Source organism: Mercenaria mercenaria, chromosome 10 (genome assembly GCF_021730395.1).
Source record: "Mercenaria mercenaria strain notata chromosome 10, MADL_Memer_1, whole genome shotgun sequence".
Taxonomy (NCBI): Eukaryota; Metazoa; Mollusca; class Bivalvia; order Venerida; family Veneridae; genus Mercenaria; species Mercenaria mercenaria.
In genome coordinates this window covers 52,658,283-52,674,515 of record NC_069370.1, presented here as the reverse complement: position 1 = coordinate 52,674,515, position 16,233 = coordinate 52,658,283, and the positions used below count along the sequence as shown (strand labels likewise).

Genomic DNA, 16,233 nt, shown 5'->3' with positions numbered 1-16,233 from the left:
GATCATAATTATGGTGATTATTATTGTTGTGATGATTATGGTGATGATGATTACTGTAATGATAAAAATCAATTTTAATCCACTGATGCTTGTCATTACAGCTTTAAATTACTAAATATTATATTTTTGCCCCTTTGCTTAACTTAAATGAAATTTAAATATGTAATCAAGAAATGCAACTCTTGTAATAACTTCCCTTCATATTTTCTGGATTACTTCCCTTACACTATATTTCATTTCCAATCAGCAAACATAGCTTCCTGACCTTCAGCCAGCTTCTGGCAGGTCATTGAGGGGTTCCACCCAGGTGCCTGTCCATGCCTGGAAAAATGCCCAGTAACTAGGGTATTCCTCTTCCTTCAAACCCTAAAGAAGTACACATATGACCAAATAGTCCCTGGTGCAATTCTAAACTCCACAAAAAATTAACAATGAATAAAATGTAAAATGTACTCTAAACAGATTTTCTCCTGAATGGTCTTATCTTGTTCCCAGCAGGAAATCCATGTATGAAACAAAACACCTGATTCTGGCTTTATGTGCTTTCTTCCTATGTTTTATCTGTATCAATAATTTTCCTTACAATCTTTGTCTTATAAAAGGATCTTTGTAAAGACTCATAAATGTCAAGATAAAAAAATGTTCAGGTTTCCGGTAACAGCTGGGTATAAAGGTGATATCAACTCACACACTCTAATCCCACCAGAACATCTAGAACAACACTGAGAAAAAATCTGTATACATAATGTTTTAGTCACAGGTCAACAGCAAAAAAAATCAGGTATGACATTATTGAAACTAACATATTTCCTCAATTATCAGGGACTAACATATTTTTACAAGTCATATACCCTTAATACATATCTGGTTAAAAGCAGATTTTATGATATGTTATTTTATAGCTGCTGTCTCACTAAGTGAATTTTTTCGAACTGCCCTAATTACTGATTAACAATATGACAAGATCAGACTATAAAATGCTTCATCATTAGAGTAAAGACACAGTGTTCGGAGCCACAATTTAAAATACTAAGTTGGCACTACCTTATTATACCTACAGTTTGAAAGTTCTAGGAAATAATCCTATACAAAAGTCTGCTGTCATTAGTATTCAAACAAACAGCATAAGGTCCACTAACGGATGAAGCACCCATACCCCACATCAAATTCCTACAGCTGTCTATGAAGTAACAACAACCCCTCCTCCAATTATCTAAACTGCACAGCTGCAAGTATAGCACCTTGAGCCAGCCCCAAAGACAATTCTTAATGAAATTCTTGTTTAGTATCATCATAAAAAATACAGAAGCGTGGGAGAATTTCTCCAGGAAAAAATAATTTACTGTATCAGAAAATCTTCAGACAGTATCAAGTGACTTGAAATCCCCTGTGGATGAATAGCAAAGCTTATTTAATACTGGGACCATATCTGCACCATCATAATGAGAATTCCATGTGCCTATAATCATCAAGGTACAAAAGGTCTCTTATGAAAAAACAAAAAGAACTTCACCGAATCATTCCTGAACTCTGAAATATAAAGGTGTGCCTTCATCCTACCCCCATCAATATTATACCACAGGAAGTGAAGATGGGTGGGTGGGGGGCTGGGGCAGCATGCACTAAGCGTTATTGAGGTACTCACATGCATGATTGTCTTTTCGGAAAACCACCAATTATAACAAACCACCAATTATAACAAATCGGTACTACATTTTTGACAAGCATCATTACACTCAACAGGAAGCAAAATGTCCTGATAAAAAAAAAGACACTTTACATACCAAATAAATTGATGTACTGGCACTGCAATGGTAATAAGAGCTGTAACAATTATTCTTAATGTTTGATCAGAGTGCAGTAACATTGATTTCTCACCTCCATTGAATTGTTCTCCTATAATCATTTAAATGTCAAGTACAAATATAATTAAGTCAGTTCTCTGGAGTTTGTCAGTGTTCTGACCTCTTGTTGGATCTGGATTCAAGGAAGCCAGACAAATCTTTGTGCTGAAAGTTTTTCAAAAAAAAAAACACACACACAAAAACTACCACTGGCTCAGTGGAGCCTGACTTTACCTAACAGTTTCTATGATGACTTGAAAGAAGCAGTGTGTCTGAAATAGCTGGTCTTCCAACTGGTGTGCCATGTGGAGAAGTTGGTAGTTACTTGTGAAGATAAAGGCTTAGTCTTCACTTGTATAGAATCCAGGTACATAGGTTAACTGAACCCTATTCAGTATCAAGCACAAGTAAAAGAAGAATAAATTACTCAGGTAAACTATCTCTTCTTTTTCTTTTACTCTCTTTGTATTATTGTTCTCTTAGACAGGACCTTATGACAGAACGTAGGAGGGAGATAAAGTTGTTATCATATACAGTGGGCGGTTGATATACAGGAATTCAACAAAAAAACATTGCTTTGTTGAATAGTACACGATTGCCTTATTTTCTTTACAAGTTATAGGGAAATATCAATTATGTTTTTTTACATGCTGACAAGTTTAATAGATCCTTTTTTCCTCAGTTTCTCTCTAAAAGCAGGGGTTGCATTAATTACTGAAGCAGAAGTTGGAAGCAGCAAGGTAGAGACTGTTAGAGGTCTGAGGGCCCTTTGGTAACTTTTAAGTAGCAAGGACTTCAAAACAGTATATCACGGGGAAAGACCACTGATCTTGAGTTGCAATATGTTTATGTTATGATAGTATGTATAAAAATAACCATTAAACCAAATTTCATGAACATTTGCCCATCTCAAAATAACAGATGTTTGACCCTAAATGCTATGGTAAAATTTGTTAACAAAAAAGTTAAGTTGGCTAACTAAGAATATGGATAAAAGTAGTCTGGCTTTTCAATACGTTAAAAATGTTTTTCTTTTCTATATTTGTCGGTATTTTACTATCTCAGCAAATTTCTCCAATGTTCTGAATTATCCTAAGAAAAAAACATAGGGTCCTTATGAATATAAGAACATTAACAGAATTTAATGTCTAAAATAATGACAGAAATGATGCTTGACATGAAATAATAGATTTTACACAGTAAAGCTTTTAGCAAAAAGGTTAGCAATTCAATTAGGTTGTTAAAATTCATTTCTATCAAACTTTGATTATTAATAATAACAAAATATTGGCAGAAATGAAAAATAATTGTTCTTGATCCAAATATACAAGGTAGATTTAAACGGACATTTCAGAGGTGTTTTAAACTGGCAGTACAGTCAAACTGGTAGTATTTAGCAGACAGTCAATGGAGCCACACAATCTGGCTGCTTAAGACAAGTTTAAACAACAGCTGTTTGTAAAACATGTAAGCCCCAAATGATGGGTTGTCTCAATTTCAGTCCTGTGATCACCATGACCTTGACCTACTAACCCCCAAAAACATTTGGGGTCATCTACTTCATAATCCCAATCATGCTGTCAAGTTTGAAGATACCGAGTCAAGTGGTTCTCAAGTTATTGAGCAGAAATGTTTTAAAAGTTCAGATCCCTGTGACCTTGACTTTTGACTTACTGACCCCAAAAACAACAATGGTCATTTACTTCATAGCTCAATCACAATATCAAGTTTAAGGTTCTGGCTCAAGTGTTTCTCAAGTTATTGAGTGGAAACTGTTTTTAAGCTTCAAGGCCCCTGTGACCTTGATCTTTGACTTACTGGCCCAAAAAAACAGAATGGGTCATTTACTTCATAAGACCTAACTGAAGGTTCTGGGTCAGGTGGCTCTCAAGTTATTGAGTGGAAACCATTTTCAAGGTTCTGGCCCCTGTCACTTTAACCTCTGATTTAATTATCCCCAAAACAATAGGGGCTATCATTTCATAAGCCCAATCATGCTACCAAGTTTGAATGTTCTTGGTAAAATAGAGCAGAAACCGTTCACCCTTCCAACATACAGACCAACCGACCTATGCACATGACTGACAGGACTGGTGCAAAGCAATATAACCCTGCTTCTTTGAAACAAAAACAAAAAAAGTTTATTTTGGGAAGTTAGCTGACCGGCTGCTAATAAGCAAAATGGCTGCTAAACAGGTGGTCGTAAAGACAGGTTCAACTGTGGTAAAAAAAACTTTAAAAAAGTTGCAGTACCATAAACTTTCAAACCGAAAAGTAGTTTTGTAAAATGGCTTATTATATAAAGCAATCCAGGAATATAATTTGCTTTTTATAGTAAAAGGATAGGTTTTGGTTAACTGAGTTATTACCGGTTTCATGTTATTTATGAAAACAGGTCACCGTCACTTCCCAAAGTACAGGATAAAGAAGCAGTCAAGTCTGTGACCCTCCTAGATGGTTGGACTAAAGGATTTAAATTGAATATAAACAAGTTCCTATGTATACAGATGCACAGTAACTGTTAACCTTTTGAATGATTAAAGGTTTAAAACAGACCAGCAAATGGCAACATGACAGCTTTTTTGCTTCAAGTAAATTTCAAATTTTCATGTAAAGAGCATGCATGTACCATAAGCTATAGACTGGCCAATGGTCATTGAAAACTCCCAGAACCTCTAAAACACCGCATGTCATCATGGATGAGCTAGGTGCCAAAGTTCAATTGTCTAAATGAAAATGAAAGGAACTTAATTCTACTTGAAGTTGTACATTATAATCTATTCATTAGTTTTGACTAAGGAATAAAATCTTGTCAATTAACTACTCATTCTTATAACCCTAAACCTCTTAAGGTCTTTGGGTTTGATATCTTACTTTCTTCTTTAAAGTATGAATTTATGTATAAAATTTTCAATACAAACTAGGGCTATAATCTGCATAAATTTTCAATTACAGGAGCACTTAAATTTTGTAGAATCAATATAGGATCAATTTCAGCATTTTAAGTGGGTTTAAATTCAACTAAAACACTTTTATCAAATATAAACTTGAGCTTTTCTATCCATTACAGCTCTCAGGACTTATTGGGATCAAAGTGAAAAAGAATCGAGGATAAAACTAAATATGTTGACGAAGCAGTATCACTGAAAATTTATCCAATATGGCTTCCAGCCTTGTCATTAATTTTGTTTGTGACCTCCATACCAGGGAGTGTTAACTTCTTCACAAGTCACATACAACTGTCCCACATGAATCAGAATTGGAGACTGATTTCAAATTGTAACACTCCCAGGGAAGATACAGACTGGCCAGTACGGCCTTCTCCCCAAGAAGCAACGAAAACAAGCGGAGCTGTTTTCACCTGTCATAAGGGTGCAAAATACAAACATAATTACACAGCAAAATTTAATGATGTTGACACTTAAATCTGTCTTTCACACCTTGCCTTGAAAAAAATTTAAAAAAATGTCACCAAAGGCATTCAAAAATCTTACCTCACAGTCAAAAATAATCCATTTATTTACCTGAATAATGTAGGTAAAAACTTGTACATAAAGTCATTAACGGTGGAATGCTTTGATATGGGACACAGCCGGATGATCCTTTGACAGTTTTAAGACATTTTGCCCCAGGAATATAAAAACAATAACATTTGAGCCGTGCCATGGGAAAACCAACATAGCGGCTTTGCGACCAGCATGGATCCAGACCAGCCTGCGCATCCGTGCAGTCTGGTCAGGATCCATGCTGTTCGCTTATAGTTTCTCCAATTCCAATAGTCTTAAAAAGCGAACAGCATGGAGCCTGATCAGACTGCGCGGATGCTCAGGCTGGTCTGGATCCATGCTGGTCGCATACCCACTATGTTGGTTTTCCCATGGCACGGCTCATTTTTGTTTTAATAGAGATAATGTACTTAACATGCAAATTAACACTATCTTCTGATTGGTGAGGATTTTTACTAACAACTAGAAAGATATTTTCCTAAACTTGCCATGCACTTTACTAGGTATTATAGTCCGGTATGACCAAAACATAAAAATGATTTCTTATACACAGATTATCATAAAAACCTGTTATTTAGCTATTTTTCCAAAAAATAAAAAAATTATGTATATAAAATTATATATAATGAAAAGCTAATGGTGCAAGATGGAGAAGCAGAAGTAGAAGTATACAAGGGTGCAGAATGTCACAATATACGCCCGTCACAGCAAATTTGTTTACACTAGCACCTGTATTTGCAAATGGAATTTTAATTTTCTAGTTGTTTACAATGTTGTTTTTTTTAGAAATTATTGTAATTCTTTTATTTTTCTAAGTCCACAAAAAAAATCCTTACCAGGTAGAGATACCTTAAAATACACCCAAAATTTGAAAGTAATATCAATGTTGTACCACAGAAAAGTGGTCTTGGTTTTTCCCTACGGTCAATTATAAAAAGTTACAACGTAAGTTATTTATAGTAACAACTAAGGGAAGTTAATCTTTAAAGAGAAAAAAAAAAAAAAAAAAAAAAATCGAAAAAAAAAAATTACAAGTCCACACAAAAATCCTTACCAGGTAGAGATAGCTCAAATACACCTCAGAATTGGATGTAACATGCATGTTGTACTACAGAAAAGTGGTCTCGATTTTTCCCTACGACTTGTAATGAAAAAGTTACAATATAAGCTATTTATAGTAACAGCAAAGGGAAGTAATTTTAAAGAAGGGACCAGTGCATGACACTCCGTCTCATGATGGGTGTACAATTGTGCCAAGTTGCATCAAAATCCCTACATGCATGAAGAAGAAATGCTCCAGACAAAGTCATTCTTGTATCTGACCTTTGACCTTTAAGTGTGACCTTGACCTTAGACCGAGGGACCTGGTTCTTGCGCATGACACTCCGTCTCATGCTGTGAACATTTGTGCCAAGTTGTATCAAAATCCCTCAATGCATGAAGAAGAAATGCTCCGGACAAAGTTTTCATTCTTGTATCCTTTGACCTCTAAGTGTGACCTTGACCTTACCCCTAGGGACCTGGTTCTTGCGCATGACACTCCGTCTCATGATGGTGAACAATTTTGCCAAGCTACATCAAAGTCCTTTCATGCATGAAGAAGATATGCTCCGGACAAAGTTTTCATTCTTGTATCCTTTGACCTCTAAGTGTGACCTTGACCTTAGACCTAGGAACCTGGTTCTTGCGCACGACACCCCCTCTCATTATGGTGAACAACTGTGCCAAGCTACATCAAAATCATTCCATGCATGAAGAAGATATGCTCCGGACAAAGTCATTCTTGAATTTTTCATTCTTGTATCCTTTGACCTCTAAGTGTGACCTTGACCTTAGACCTAGGGACCTGGTTTTTGCGCATGACACTCCGTCTCATGATGATGAACAATTGTGCCAACTTTCATCAAAATCCCTCCATACATGAAGAAGATATGCTCCGGACAAAGTCATTCTTGAATTTGACCTTTGACCTCTAAGTGTGACCTTGACCTTAGACCTAGGGACCTGGTTCTTGCGCATGACACTCCGTCTCATGATGGTGAACAACTGTGCCAAGTTTCATCAAAATCCCTCCATGCATGTAGAAGATATGCTCCGGACAAGGTCTGTGGACGCCGCCCGCCCGCCCGCCCGCCCGCCCAACCGCCCATCCGCCCGCCAGGGGCGTTCCCATAATACGTCCCGTTTTTCAAACGGGCGTATAAAAAGGGTAAAAGATTAAAGAAATTTTAGCCCCAAATCATTTTAATTTATTTTATCTGTACTAAAACTATTGCACAATGGTTTATAACCAGTGAGGAAATTGTAACTATAATTTGTCAAGTCTGGCTATAAAATTAATTGACATTTCATAAATTGATCAATATCAGCAGGTAATTAGTTACCACAATCATTACCTAGCAACCAGTAATGGCTGGTTACTGTATCATATTTTAATGGAGGAAAGTCTCCTATATCTTCATCAAGTTTATTTTTAGACAGATTATTACTGCACTGTCCAAGTATACCTGTATTGTTTGTACAGCATGTTTTACTATATTTGTACAACTGAAAAAAGTCTTTGGCCTTGTAAAGTTGTTACTTCGCATTTGCAGAATTTGTCAAAAGAATGGATTCTATTGGCAGAATTTGTTGAAAGAGATGGTTCTTTTCAAAAGTGTTTGTTGCTTCTGATGGACTTGTCTTTAATCCACAGGACACTGCTGTCCCCACTTACTGTCACTGTACTGTACTGTACAGCCTTACATGTGACTTATATTACTTTTGGTTTAAGAGAGACAAGATACTTTAACAAGCTATTACTAAAAGAAGCACAAAATAAAGGAATAAAACAAATTTGAGAAAAACAAGAGCTGTCACTACTGGTGACAAATGCCCCCCGAAGCATGCCTAAGAATGTTACAGTTGTCTGCGCAAAAAAATCACACATCATTATGTGACCTTGACCCAAGCTACCCAGGTCATAAGCGTCACATATCTTCTCAATATGGTTAACATTTTTGTCAAATTATTTTCAAATCCCTTGATAAATGGCAGAGTTATGGACCAGACAAGAAACACCTTTGACTTCTAAGTGTGACCTTGATCTTGGAGCTAGGGATCTGCATCTCGCGCATGACATGACCTTTTTTATTCCTTTATTTTGTCATCTCAATACAGGGAACATTTATGCCAAGTAATTTTAAAATCCCTTCATCAATGGCAGAGTTATGGACCAGACACGAAACAGACTATATTAACCATTAACCTCTAAGTGTGACCTTGACCTTAGAGCTAGGGGTCTGGATCTTGCGCATGACATGTAGTCTCATTATAGGGAACATTTATGCCAAGTAATTTCAAAATCCCTTCATCAATGGCAGAGTTATGGACCAGACAGGAAACAGACCCTGTTAACCTTTGACTTCTAAGTGTGACCTTGACCTTGAAGCTAGCGCAAGACACGTCATCTCATTATGGTTAACATTTATGCCAAGTTATTTCAAAATCCCTTCATGGATGACAGAGTTATGGACCCGACACAAAACAGACCCTGTTAACATTTGACCTCTAAGTGTGACCTTGACCATGGAGCTTGGGGCATAAAAATAGGTTTATTTTCTTTTTTTGGCAGGTGTGGTTGGTGGATAGGGGGAGAAGGAAAAGTTTGGCAAGTGTAAATCCCAAATAAGACTCCTGGTGAACAGCATCACATATTTAAGTCAAATGGCATACAGGTCACATAAACTTTTAGGCCTTTAAAGCTTTTTTTACTAAGCCAAGGACCATAACTCTGGTCTTGAAGAGTGAAATCCCAGGCTAAAGTTCACATGCTGAATAACAACCTTATGATGTTTGACGACTCTAGACCAAATACTTTTTGCAATATGTACAATAGAAATTCAGATGTACATCCAGATGGACGGACAGACATACTGATAAAGGCAAATCTATTAGTATAGTGCCTTCTCAACATTTTTGGGTGCAGAAATTTGTCTCAAGACAGATTTGTTTTGGCAGAACCTATCCTTTTGGCAGAATTTGCCTACTAGAAAAATTGTCTAAAGAATGATATCTTATGGAAGAATCTGTGGTTGTTTTTAGTAGAATAGTTCCTTGTGGAAGAATTTGTCTGTCAGAATACATTTGAAGAATTATTTTTTTGGCAGAATTTTGTAGCATGGTTTATTTTGACAACATTTATGTAAAGAATGATGTTCCTCTTGGAAAAATTTAAGTGAAGAATGTTCCTGATAGTAGTATTTATGTAAAGAATAGTTCCTTTTGGCAGAGAATACAATTATCATAGGCAAAGTGAAACTTTAATATTTAGTCTTTGTTCAGACCCTGTGTTTTGTTCACAGGAGATAACTCCTGAGGCTATTCAAATTTTGTATAATAATGTCCCTTCTCTTCTCAAAACACTGGGTAATCAGAGCCAAGAAAGACTGTTCAGAATATGTAAGAGAAATTATTATAAACAAGAGCTCATAGAACACGAAATGCCCCCTTGATGCATTCAGCAATTGCACAAGGAACAGAAATTATTTGACCTTTTACCTATTGACCTTAAAATAAACAGAGGTCATCTGCTGGTCATGATCAACATCCCTAATATGTTTTGTGATCCTAGGCCCAAGCATTCTCAAGTTATCATCCAGAAATGGTTTATCTGTTCTAGGTCACTGTGACTTTGACTTCTGGCCTACTGATCTCCATATCAACTTCCAAGATCCTAGACCCAAGCATTCTTGAGTTATCATCCGGAAACCATTAAACTGTTCCAGGTTACTGTGACCTTGACCTTTGACCTATTGACCTCAAAATCAATAGGAGCCATATGCTGGTCATGACCAACCTCTCTGTCAATTTTCATGATCCTAGGCCCAAGCGTTCTTGACTAATCATTCAGAAACTGTTTAACAGTTCAGGGTCACTGTGACCTTGACCTTTGACCTATTGACCTCAAAATCTATCAGGGTCATCTGCTGGTTATGATCAACCTTCCTGTCAACTTTCATGATCCTAGACCAAAGCATTCTTGAGTTATCATCTGGAAACCATTTAAATGTTCCGTGTCACTGTGACCTTGACCTTTGACCTATTGATCTCAAAATAAATAAGGGTCATCTGCTGGTCATGACCAACCTTCCTGTCAATTTTCATAATCCTAGGCTTAAGCGTTCTTGAGTTCTCATCCGGAAACTGTTTAACTGTTCTGGATCACTGTGACCTTAACCTTTCACCTACTGATCTCAAAATCAATAGGGGTCATCTGCTGGTTATGACCAATCTTCCTATCAATTTTCATGATCCTAGGCCGAAGCGCTCTTGAGTTATCATCCGGAAACGGATTGGTCTACATACTGACAGACCGACTGACATCTGCAAAACAACAGACCCCTCCTTCTTATATAGGAAATGTATTTTTCCAATTGGTGATGTTTAAAACTTCATATACTAACCTTTAAAAGATGCCATTCCTTTTTTATTTAGCAATAAAACTGTCAAAATATTTTGAAATAGAGTCAAAAGCATCCCAGCCTCAGTATAGAATATGATCCTTTTAAATCTGGGTAGGGTCATACAATCAACTTACTTATTATTCTTCAAAATAAACTAATATCATTTGTGGATTAAGTAACTCTTCAGAAGCAGAAGAAATGATAGCCAAGCTTACAGGAAGTGAGAAAGCATGCTGGGTACTGGCTCTCCAGTACTAGAGGAACAAGAGCTGTCGGATGACAGCGCGCTCGACTATTCGAAGAATTGATTGAAGAATGGGGTCAAAATATTTCCATAGATTTTCAGACTAAACAAAAAAATGGATTAAACAAAAAATGTTCCTGTATTTGTGGATTTCGATTAGTCTTGCACTAAATGGCAATGTGTGACCATGATGGCAAATATGTTAAGTTATATGTTAGGCAAAACATGGACTTATATGAAAAATTTAACTAATTTCCAAGTCCAAAAGGGGCCATAATTCAGTCAAAATAGTTGACAGAGTTATGTACTCTTGCCTACAGATGGAAATCATGTTGATAAACTAGTGTTAAAAGTTTCAAAGCCGCAGTTCAAATAGTTTTGACAAAACGCTGACTTGTAAGAAAAACTGAACAAATTTGAAAGTCCAAAAAGGGCCATAATTCAGTCAAAATAGTTGTCAAAGTTATGTACTCTTGCCTAGAGATGGAAATCATAATGATAAACAAGTGTTTAAAGTTTAAAAGACATATGTAAAATAGTCTTGACAAAACATGGACATATACAAAACAGAACCAGTTTCCAAGTTCAAAAAGGGCCATAATTCAGCCAAAAAAAGAGAGAGAGTTACGTACTCTTGCCTATTGATAGAGACTATTATACTGAACAAGATATAAAAGTTTCAAAGCCATATGTCAAACACTTTACACAAAATATAAACTGGTACGAAAAACTTAACCAAGATTTCTAAGTCAAAAGGGGCCATAATTCAGTCAAAATGCTTGATGGAGTTATGTACTCTTGCCTACAACTGGATATTGTGATGGTAAACAAGTGTTGAAAGTTTAAAAGCTTTATCTCAAAAGACTTTGTCAAAATGTGGACTGGTACGAAAAACTTAACCAAGATTTCTAAGTCAAAAAGGGGCCATAATTCAGTCAAAATGCTTGATGGAGTTATGTACTCTTGCCTACAACTGGACATGGTGATGGTAAACAAGTGTTGAAAGTTTCAAAGCTTTATCTCAAAAGACTTTGTCAAAATATGAACTAGTACGAAAAACTTAACCAAGATTTCTAAGTCAAAAGGGGCCATAATTCAGTCAAAATGCTTGACAGAGTTATGTACTCTTGCCTATAACTGGACATGGTGATGGTAAACAAGTGTTGAAAGTTTCAAAGCTTTATCTCAAAAGACTTTGTCAAAATATGAACTGGTACGAAAAACTTAACCAAGATTTCTAAGTCAAAAGGGGCCATAATTCAGTCAAAATGCTTGACAGAGTTATGTACTCTTGCCTATAACTGGACATGGTGATGGTAAACAAGTGTTGAAAGTTTCAAAGCTTTATCTCAAAAGACTTTGTCAAAATGTGGACTGGTACGAAAAACTTAACCAGGGTGTGACGCCGACGCCGACGCCGTGGTGAGTAGAATAGTCGAGCTAAAAAATAAATATAACCATCCTTTTTCATGTCTGCACCATATTGAATTGTAACAGTTTGTTGTCCTTGTATCATGATGAAATTATGACAGAAAGGTATAATTTGCTGACTCAAAAAAAAGAACACCAAGAGAGAGTCCATTGTTACTATGTACTGGGTGATCTTTGACCAGCCATGTAATCAACACCTTCTGAAATGAATGCCTTTTAGCATTCAAACTGGAGAAAATACTGAACAACCTATTCAAAATGTGCAGTGGCTTGCTCACACCCGGCTTGATCCCTGCCTGGGTTCTATTTCAGATCTGTAATTAACACAGCTGGTCGCAGATGATCTTTCGATAACCTTATTTAGAACACGCTGTTAAATAGAAAATTATGTTAACCACACATCCAGATCCAATTTGGCTGTGTTTACTATACTTTTACTGCCTAAGTCTTCCAAAAGTCAATGATAACTTTTGTAACAAGGCTTTTGTACTGAAGTCCATTTGCAGCTTCAAGAAATTCTTCAGAATAAGGGCAGCAGATCAATTCATTAGTTTAGTGAAATGAAATTAATTGATGTATCTTCATTCTTCTTATATACTATTTAAATGATGTGTTTAAGTTTTCATCAAAGTATTACATATTCTGCTCTGCTTTCTTTAGTTGTGCTTTCTCATATTTTTGAAAAAGTGCCTTGCTGTAGGGCCCATCTTCCCCACCCCATTGCCCATCAATAGTTGATATACAGATAGTATCTTTGGGCAAAGGTAATCAGTACTTTCGCATTAGTCGTTAAAAAGAGAACGTTACACCAACAATAGTAAAAATTGAAAGGCCAAAGAAAAATTAAAACATAATTTAGGCAAGGTTAACTAGGCAGCAATCATTTAACAATTAGTCATTCTTTGAAGTTGACATATTTTGGATTTTCTCAGTGTTATGGAGGGATTAAATAAACAATCATTCCAAAAGAACAAATATGGAAAGAAGTACCTATATATTACATACTAATGCTCTCAGACATCAAGTCTATGGGAAATCTGAACGGCAGTATTATTTTTTGCAAATTCCACATTTTACAAATGCTTCTTAAACTTGGCCTTATACTTATGTTGTTAAAATGTCTTTCAGATTTCAAAGATTATATCATAGTAAATTCTTTTTACAGACATGGAGTCTTTGATGTTCTTGTTTTTCAACCACAGGTCAAGATAATATCTGGACATGTCGCCATTAATTGTTGGACAATTAAAATCAATGGCAATTCAGGAAGATCCTGTATTAGGCACCTTTCAACTTGGACAATGGGAGCAGTTAAGTAAAAGTAAGCTTATTGTTATGTAAGCATTTTAAATAGAATTCCTATTTCCAAAATAAAACATGATGACCTTATACAAAATGTTTTGACATAAAATATTTTCCTTGTATTCTTTGATACTCGTCATATTTATATAATTTACCAGTCAGTTCATAAGTTACAAGCTACAGCTGGAAAAGGCTAAATTTTGTTTCAAAATATAATTTTTCACAGAAAAGTAGAGATTTCACACGGGTGGTAAACGCGCAATCCAATTCCCGCTGGGAATACGCTTAAAATGGGTTGCACAACGTCCGGTGCTCAGGTGTAGCGCGTAAATAAGACAAAATTGAGGTATGTGAAGTTATGATTTTGCTTAGTATGAGACAAGAATAAAATTTCTCGAAAAAAGCAAAATGCTATTCGACACAAATATGATTATACATCATATGTGTAAAATATCTGGTTTGTAATTTATGATTCGGCTCTAATATCACAAAAACTCAGGCGACACGAAGCTTGTAAAAAGTATGAAATCAACAAAAATGGAAGTTTCTGACCTCATATGTCTAATCTGAGGACATCTAATGCTTTTTATGATAACTCAAATGTTATAAAGTAACGAATATCAAAATTATTTGCTTCAAATCCTGCTTATGGTGACATAATTGACAAAAAATCATCGGGAATGGGGTTGCGCACCAGGAATGGAGTTGCTCGTATACAACATAATGTATATAATGTATATGCGCAACTCCATTCCCGGGGCGCATCCCCATTCCCGATTATTTTTTGCCAATCTTTTTCCCAAAAGCAACATTTCATTCAAGTGTATGTAATATTCATGACTGTTTTACACATGTTTGATCATTAGAAACGTCACATTTCCAGAAATATGGCACAAGAGTTAGAAAATTTGCATTTTTCATGATTCCATGCTTTTTTGACAGTTCTAACCAGCAGAGTTTTCGTGATAACAGAGCTGATTCTTAAATTAATAAGTTGGTATTTCACATACATGATCTTTATTCATTTTTGTGTCGAATAGCATTTTGCTTTTTCGAAAACACGCGTAAATGTGTCGTTATTTACAAAAACAAAAACCCACCTACCTTGATTTTGTATATATTGATGCGCAACACCAGCACCGGAAGTCGCGCAACCAATTTTTAGCGTATTCCCAGTGGGAATTGGATTGCGCGTTTACCACCCGTGTTTCAATGACATTCACTGTGTCCCCTTTTTTAAATATTAAATGCCTAATGAAGTTGAAAAAAATAAGAAACTTTTGGCAATGTTCGGGACTCCAGCAAGACTCAAACCTGTGAAGTGCAACCATGAGAGACAGCCATTATGATGCCTTTAGCTTGGACTCTGTATATTCATATTTTCAAGTCCTTTGGGACTATGATGGAGAGCATTCTTTTTTGCTAAAATCCAATTCCAGTGTACTATAGCTGGTGCTACTGGGGTGCTACAAGTGTTGCATATTTCATAACCTTTTATGAACCGAGTCTGCTATTATTGTTGCTTCATTATGTTTCAAGTTTCTTACCACCCCTTGTATGTAAATTATACTTCAACTTTAATGCTCATTTTTAAGTATGATGCAACTATGAATTCATTGGAATGTTTCACTTAAATCAATCATTTACTATCAACATAAAAATCATAATTACTGATGGATGAATTTTAATTGTTTCAAGCAGCAGGTCATCAAGGTTTTTATGAAAAGCACCTGACATTTATATCGTACATGTTTCATGTAGCTATGTTCAATCTATCTTATAAATTAACTTCAAAAGCCTTTTGTGGTTACACCGAGTAATCCTGAGGATATGTCCTTGAGCCGGAATACTAATCGTACAAATATGACAAGTATGCTGTAAAAATGCTTATCTATAAATGCAGATAATAAATATATTTAGCAAGAAAATACCAGTGGCACAAAATAAAACAAATGGAAAATTATGTATTACATGCAGAACCAGCCATCCATCATACGTAAATGTCCCAATATAAAAACTGTTTTGCACTCTATTCTGAGCCTTAAAGAAAGACCCTTTTATGTGCAGGCAACATTAAAATCATGATTTTTCATGAAAAGTTATTCATGAAACATTTTATGAATAACTGGAGATTTTCAAACAAAGGTACAGACTGTGCAATGTTTGTTTACAAATGAAAACATGCACAGTAAGCAATCTGCCAAAAACATTTTTTGTCTGTGAATGAAATTATTCTAGACTCTGTTCATTAAAAAGACAGCGGAAGAATTAAGATCTGGAATCAAGCCTAACTTTCCACTATTTATAATAAAACAGTTTTGAATCCTTCGCCTTGAACATTCTGTGAAAGTTAAAATAAAGGCATTTCTGCAATTTCAAACCATCTGGGCTATTAATTGTGGTCTATCTGCAACAATTCTGAGCGGCCAGAGAACCATCTCTGGTTTTAACCAGCAGTGATA

At 35.7% G+C, this 16,233-nt stretch overlaps 1 protein-coding gene across 4 annotated transcripts in view; it reads right to left on the bottom strand.

Moving 5' to 3' along the window:
- Window positions 1-16,233, bottom strand: part of LOC123561561 (protein TANC2-like) — a 92,216-nt gene that overhangs the window by 31,485 nt on the left and 44,498 nt on the right. The window lies entirely within an intron of this gene.